We start from the raw sequence: 7,842 nt of genomic DNA, 5'->3' as shown, positions 1-7,842 counted from the left end.
CAACTTGCAATACAACTCAATTTGCAAATTATTCCTGTTAATAAAGCTATTCCTTGCATTTATTTTCAATATCAATTGATATTAAAAAAAAAATTATATATAAATATAATATAAATACTTTACCACTGCTAGCAGAAAGTTCCTGCTTATTTACAGACAGTTTGTTTGTCAAAAAATAGAGGTTTGTTAATAAATCTAAATTATTTTCTTCACAATTCTTTTGCATTTGCATTTGTATTGGCATAATATTTTTTATAAAATAGTTTAAAAAAATATATATTGTTATTACAATTACAATATTTATGAAATATTTTTATAATAGCAGTTATTTTTATATTTTTTGTCAAAAACCTTTTGTGTTTTGCTGTAAAAATAAAAGGTAAAACTAAAAATTTTAAATCAGAATTCAGAATTTGCTAAATATATATATATATATATATATATATATATATATATATATATATATATATATATATATATATATAAAATACAGTAAATAAAATACTGTATTTATTGTGAACCATTTTACCATGAAAATATAACACCAAATCCTAGCCATACCTGTAAATCAATGTTTATCAATAAATCAGTGAAAAAACATAAGAATTTAAGCAAAAAAACATTGCTAACATTGCTAAAAGTAACTGGTAATTTTCTACCAGCAGGGTGCCAGCAGAAACTTCCTGTAAAAAGATTATTTTCTGGCACCCCTGCTAGCAGAAAGTTGCCACTCTTTTACAGACATTTTTTGTTTGTTTAAAAAACCGGATAGGTTCTGTTTAATTATATTATTTTTAAAGTGCATTGTTAAAATAAATATACTTTATTTTCTGCTCATTTTTTTTGCATTTGACAGTGCCATATTGGAATAATATTTTAGATTATTTGGATGAAATAGATAAAAGATTACATTAAATAAATTTGAAAAACATTTTAGTTATAAATTCGTCATTTTATTATTTTTCTTTTTTATTACAGTCTACTAATTTGCATTTAAATGTATTTTGTTTTATTTCATTTCTTACAGTTCTAAAGTGTGTGACTGATAATTAATTTAACAGTAATACATACTGTATGCTGTTCTGCTAGACATAATCTGTAATAATCTACTAATTTTGTATGTATATATTTGTTATATTTTATTTATGTATATTTTACATATGTGTTACAGATACAAATATATTAAACAGGTATGATCTATATCAATATATTTAGCAAGGTTATAACGACATGGATTTTTAAATGTACTTCTCTGGTTTTACTATAAATACAAAACTTATGTAGGAGTGCCCAGGAGCATTTCCTCCAAGAGATTTCTCTGTAAAATGAGAATTCCAGTATGAAATCTATCCCTCGTGGCCTAATTTATAGAGTGAAGTGTTAAAATGCTTTAAAAGCTCTTTATTATGTGAGGTAAAGAGTGAACACGTGCTACTCAGTAACAGAGGGATTTACAATTACCCTCGAGCCCTCTGTGTTCAACCCTCACCATTTATAGCCTGGCGCTGACAAACAATCTGATTATGAGATTTAACTTCGCCCCAAGTGGACTTCTGGATCAGTGTGCTTCAGACTTCCACTAACCTATCTACACATATACACCTGTACTACACCTGTACTCAAACTAAACCCTCAGAGAAAGACACTTCTGACCGTCCCAACTGTCCCATAAAGGAGGGATGGAAGAGCCGGACGCGCGCGCTGCTCGGAATACATAAAAAAGGACGGGAGGGCGCGCGCCCTCAGCAATAACAGCTCTCTCTCTCTACATCCCTCTTTCTCTCTCTTTTTTTTTCTTCTCTGTGGCTTGAATTAATCACTCACTGGTTTTAATGGAGGTTCGGGTTGGAGGTTCGGGTTGACGCAGTAAGGAACTGCAGCTCGCTGAGTCCAATACTGAAAGAGAGAGAGAGCGCGCGCGAGAGAGCGCGAGCGAGATAGACAGACAGTAGGATAGAGAGAGAGAGAGTGGTAGAGAGAGAAAGAGAGAGAGAGGAAGAGAGAGAGAGAACCCAGGATTTGGAGCTCGCGGTCTTCACGCGTTCTGCCTCCCTGAAAACAAGCGTCTGTCTCGGGGTTCATGGTGACATAGAGGGGGACGGACCCCGGGTTCGGTTCTGGCAACACTCTGATCTGGGTCTGATCTGGGTCTTCTGCTGGTGCTCCAGTCAGCTTCGCGAGGAAGGTAAGTGCAAAATGTTGAGGAATGCAGCGTGGAATAATACGTGCGCACACGTACGCACTAACGTACTAACCAACCATGCATGCGTTGGTAGGATTGCTAAAAACTGTGATTAGTTGGACGCGTTGGGGTTCAGTCGGTGCTTTGGAGAGATATACAGGTTCTGATTGGCTTTTTTGCGGCAGTTTAGAGTATGAGGATGTTGAGCAGGCGCTTGCTTGCTTGTTTGGACGTTGGGTGTTTGGAAATGAGCTACAGTTTGCGTTAAAAAAACGTTGGTGCGTTTGCTTAAAAACGTAGTTATTTAATAATAGCTGCTTTGGAAAATAAGGTTCTTTAAGAGAACAGTTTTTGAGTATTTTGCAGCAACTGTATGACATAACAACATTTCCACTGTTCAGGCTTGAATCTTGAATGTATTCTTGTTTTTTCTTTTTTCTTGTTTGGATGTCGGGAACTACGGGAAGTTTGGGCTAGAGTTCATGTTAAACGTTGGTTGGATTCTTAATATATATATATATATATATATATATATATATATATATATATATATATATATATATATATATATATATATATATATATATATATATTTACTAGATTTACTGGGTTGTAGGTCATGTTGCCTGATGAGTTTCCAATCGGTGGGCTTCTTTTACTTGCAACAAAAAATTAACAAAAATAAATAACCACAATTTACAAAATTCTCTTTACTGTATTCTCGGTCCTCATTGTTGGGATGGATGTTTGGAAGTCTTTAGAAGTACAGTTCACGTTTATTCATGGGTAGAATTGCTTTTAAAAATGAGATTTACTGGGTTGTAGGTCATGTTGCATGAGTTTGCAATCGGTAGGCGTTTTTTTTTACTCGCAACAAAAACAGAATACATTACCACACATTTGCAATTCAGACTCTTTGCTGTATCTTGTTCTTTATTGTTTGGATGGATGTTTGGGAGTCTTTGAAAGTACAGTTTACGTTTATTTATTGGTAGAACTGCTTTAAAGAAAAACAAGTCAGATTTACTGAATTTACTGAATACTTATTGGTTGGCTTCTTTTTGCAAGCTATCCAGTATATGTTATCTACTTGCAAAAAAAGACAGAATAAACTAGATAAATTTTCACCATTTAGACTCTACACATCTGAATAGTCTTCTAGCCAGTTTGTATGTTGGGTTTATTATTATTTTATCGTTTTTAAGTGGTTGTGGTTCACACAGTGTAAAAACAGCAATGCACGAGTACTTCTCTCGAGTGCATAAAGCAAAAACAAAGACAACTGTACACAAATATAGTGTGAAATCGCTTTTAAAAAATAGTCTTTTGGACTTTTGCCCAAGCGATAATATCCTACAACCCCCCAAACCTCCACTTGTAGAAAAATAAAGCTAGTGCCAGTAATCAGGGGTCGTCACAGCTTTAAACACTCCCCCCACCTCCCAATCCTCCTCTCAGTGAGGTGTGTGTGCGCGTGTGTATAGCATATGTGTTGTTAAAGGCTTTGATTCACGTGCTCCTTGTTTCCCCCGTTTTCTTCAGTAAAAAGCAACGCTAATATGTAGAGAAAGCGTCGGAGGAGTTCAGCACCCTGGACAGCAGCTGCTCCGCTAACCGCTAGAGTTCGCCTTCATCAACCATTGCAGCCGAGCTGTGGCAGCGCGTGGACCGCTTTGCTTTGCGTTGCGTTCCGTGCTACGTGCTTCATCTCCGGGATCTTGCTGAGCGTCTGCCCGCGTGAGTACCGCGTGTCTGTCTCATAAATGCATTGCAAAACGTCTGGAAGACGGTGCGTCTTAAGTTTGCCAGTTCTTTGCGTCCTGTGCGCTGGTTTTCCTGCGCCAGAACTCACGTGTTGGGTGTTATGGTTTACGTGCGCTGTTCTAGACTGGTTTTCTAGATGTGTGAGTGGTTTAGACTTAGTCTGGTTGTCTGATTACCATGCTTACATCAGTTAATATAAGGTTGGAATCAGACTGGATATGTAACTATTGCAAAATTTGTGGGTGAAGCAATCTGTGTTACAAGGTGCACCAAAACTGTACTTGTTTTGTGATTTGGACTTGTTTCATTATCTAATTGTCTGATTATGGAGCTTAGATTTGGTTATAAACTCTTGGTCAAATGCATGAATGAATCTTGTTACTTTGTGTTTAGTTGCTGTAACACAGACCCAAATATGTCCCTTAGAATTAGAGAAAAAAATAACTGCAAACTAATATAGTACACATATGTATACCACCCCAATGATAAAAGGGGTGCCAAGGGGTACCACACCCAAGTAACATTTGTTTTTTTACTGTTTTTTATGCCTTAAATGTAGCATATGTGATTGATTCATCTGATTGTCTGATTATCATGCTTGCATCAGTTGGAGTGAGGTTGGAATCAGACTGGATATGTAACTATTGCAAAATGGTTAAAGCAATTTGTGTTACAAGGTAACTGTCTCAAAACTAGTGGCAGCACTGTACAAACTGTTTTAGGAGTAAAATGTGAATGCATTACCGATTATGTTTGCTCTTTCTACTTGCTGCTTGTTGTGTGATTTGGACTGTCTGATTGTCTGATTATCATGCGTGGATCAGTTAGACTGGTTATAACCCCCTTAGTCAAATGTATAAATCAATCTTGTTACTTGGTGTTTAGCTTCTGTAATAATAACTGCAAAGGAATATGGTACATTTATATCCCTTAACTCAAAGTACTGAAGATATACCCTTAAGGAAAGCACCCCAGTGAAAAAAAGGGTTAACCACCACCCCAGTAACATTTTTTTTTACCGTTTTTTATGCCTTAAAAATAGCGTATGTTACATGTCATCATCATATCATGCGTGGATCAGTTAGACCCTTATTCAAATGTGTAAATCAACCTTGTTACTTGGTGTTTAGCTTCTGTAAAAATAATTGCAAAGAAATATATGGTACACATATGTCTCTTAACTAATAGTAGTGAAGATGTAAGGATACCACCCCAGTGATAAAAAGGGTTACCAACCACCCCATTAACATTTTTTTATCGTTTTTCTTATGCCTTAAAAATAGCGTATGTTACATGTGCTGCTTCTCTTTCTACACGTTCCTCACTACGCAATTGGTTCATCTGATTGTCTGATTATCATGCTTATATCTCTTAGTATGAGGTTGGAATCTGACTGGTTATGTAACTATAACAACATGGGTGAAGCAATCTGTGTTATAAGGTGTGTAACTGTTGTAATGCAGACTCAAAACCTGCTGGACTTGTTTGAGTGTCTAATTGTCTGATTATCGTGACTAAATCAGTTAGTTTTAGGTTCTAATCAGCCTGGTTCTACACCCTTCACAAAATAGATAAATCAGTATAGTTACAGACCCAATCAGTCAGGCTGGTAATAAACCCTAAGTCAATAGGTGAAAATCAATCTTGTTATTTGGTGGGTAGCTGCTGTAACACAGACCCAAATGTGTCCCTTAGAATTAGAGAAAATAACTGCAAATAAATATGGTACACCTATGTACCTTAACTAAAGATACTGAAGATGTACCCTTAAGGATGCCAGAGTTAAGAGACCAGATTTGGACACAGGTAGCATTAAGTTGATATCAGATTACAGAGTACATATACCCTGGTAGCATTCTGCACTTTAAGAAAGATGGATAGTATAGGTATTGGTAGCTGATTTGGTTATGTTCACCAACGTAAAAACAATTCAAATGTACCATCATGATGAATCAGATCCAATTATCTAACAGAAAAGTTGGGGAAAATGGGGCAAAGGACCAAATAATAAAAAAAAAAATGCTGCTCTCTCTACATGTTGCTTGCTGTGGAATTTGACCTGTCTGACTGTCTGTTTGAGTATCATGCTAAGATCAGTTAGTTTTAGATTGTAATCAGTCTGGTTCTACATTTGTTTTTTGTACAAAATGGGTAAGGCAGTATAGTTACAGACCCAGCTGTAACTGCTGTAACAGACCCAAGACTAGTAACAACCTCAAAACTGGTCCCTAAGGTCCAACTGTGTTCCATAGACATAGAAAAAAGAGTGGTATTCATTTATTTTTTGTACAGTCTATTATAGATGCCTCATAGATGCTAAATTAACATTCAACTGCATGCCTATTGAATGCAACTGAACTGTAAAGTGAAAGGAAATGATTCTCTACAGCAGGGGTCGGCAATAGGCGGCCCACGGGCCAGATGTGGCCCACAAGCATAAAACATCTGGCCCCTGAGAATGTTTGAACCATGATGAAAAAAATAAAATAAAATAAAATAAAATGCTCCTCTGGAGAGCTTTTGTTTACATACCTCCCCTGTCTCTCTGTCATGCTTGGAGTGATTGTAGTTTCCAAACCTTTAGTTTTGTTGTGTTTGTCTAGTTTTTACTTCTTTTTACAAACAGAATTTGGTTTGATTTGATCTATCTATCTATCTATCTATCTATCTATCTATCTATCTATCTATCTATCTATCTATCTATCTATCTATCTATCTATCTATCTATCTATCTATCTATCTATCTATACATCCATCCATCCATCCATCCATCCATCCATCTGTCTATCTAGTCAGGCTGGCGGTATACTCTTTGCCTATTGCATGAACCAGTCTGGTTACATAATGTGTAACTGCTGTAATACAGATCAGCACAGCACAAAACTAGGTGACATTTTGTCTAATTCTGAGCCAGTGCTAGTAAGGTAGTACCTAAACATACCCTGAAAGCACTTGCTTCACTCTAAACCTAAAAGAGAGAGAGAGAGAGAGAGAGAGTTCATGCTACTGCATATTTGATTACGTATTGAAAAACAGGGCAGACTCTGCCCTAACGTAAACTTTGGTATCAAGGAAATTAAATCAACTGGACGCCATGGACTTAGGCCACCACAATCTAAGCCATATTGATGGGATTAAGAAAGGTGAGCGTGGCCAGTGTGTGTACGTGGATAAAGAGAGAGAGAGAGAGAGAAAAAGAAGGCTGGACTCTCTCATTCGATAGGTTCAGCACTTTGTCCAGGGTTCACGTGCAGTGAATATAGAGCTTGACTTGGTTAGAGGTGAGCAGGGTTAATGGTCTTCAAAAAGGATGTCAACCTTCATTAGATTGGCCAACATGTCATCTGACTTTTTGACATGATCTAAATCTGGTGGTTGTTTTTCATATTGTGTCAAAATATTGTGACGAATAGACCAATAGAAATGCTCTAAAACGACTTGGATGAAGGTATTTTATATATATATATATATATATATATATATATATATATATATATATATATATATATATATATTTTTTTTTTTTTTTTTTTTTTTTTTATGTATACCTCCACTGAAATACAAAATACAAAAAGGCCTTTTCCATTTCCTGTTATGTTGCCATAATGGCCTTAGGAGGCTCTTATGTAACAACAGCAGTAAACAGTACCAGTAAAAGATTTGGACACACCCCTTCTCATTCAATGTTTTTTTTTTTTTTTTTTTTTTTTTTTACAGGAAATGAAAAATCCTCACTGGCTTAAAATGTAAGGCAGTGTAAACAGATCTTAATCAGTCATTTTGGAGCATTTCTATTGGTTCATTCATCACGGAATTTGGACACAAAATCAAGGGCAACTGTTTGAAGAGAGACAGAGAGAAGAGTATATAAAGTACATATACAGCGCCAATCAAAT

The 7,842-nt window shown here is 35.9% G+C and overlaps 1 protein-coding gene across 2 annotated transcripts in view; it reads left to right on the top strand.

Moving 5' to 3' along the window:
• Nucleotides 1-1,598: 1,598 nt before the first annotated feature.
• The window catches only part of elfn1a (extracellular leucine-rich repeat and fibronectin type III domain containing 1a), a 230,549-nt gene continuing 224,305 nt past the window's right edge, over nucleotides 1,599-7,842 (top strand). Inside the window, exon 1 of one of the 2 annotated variants that reach the window (XM_049475535.1) lies at nucleotides 1,599-2,185. The gene's annotated coding sequence lies outside the window, so the exon portion shown is untranslated. Of the gene's footprint in view, nucleotides 2,186-3,682; nucleotides 3,920-7,842 lie in introns of those variants that run through there. The other variant, XM_049475536.1, reaches the window with a different exon arrangement.

Source organism: Astyanax mexicanus, chromosome 3, assembly GCF_023375975.1.
Source record: "Astyanax mexicanus isolate ESR-SI-001 chromosome 3, AstMex3_surface, whole genome shotgun sequence".
Taxonomy (NCBI): domain Eukaryota; kingdom Metazoa; phylum Chordata; class Actinopteri; order Characiformes; family Acestrorhamphidae; genus Astyanax; species Astyanax mexicanus.
The sequence above is the reverse complement of the archived record's forward strand: the minus strand, read 5'-3'. Positions and strand labels throughout refer to the sequence as shown.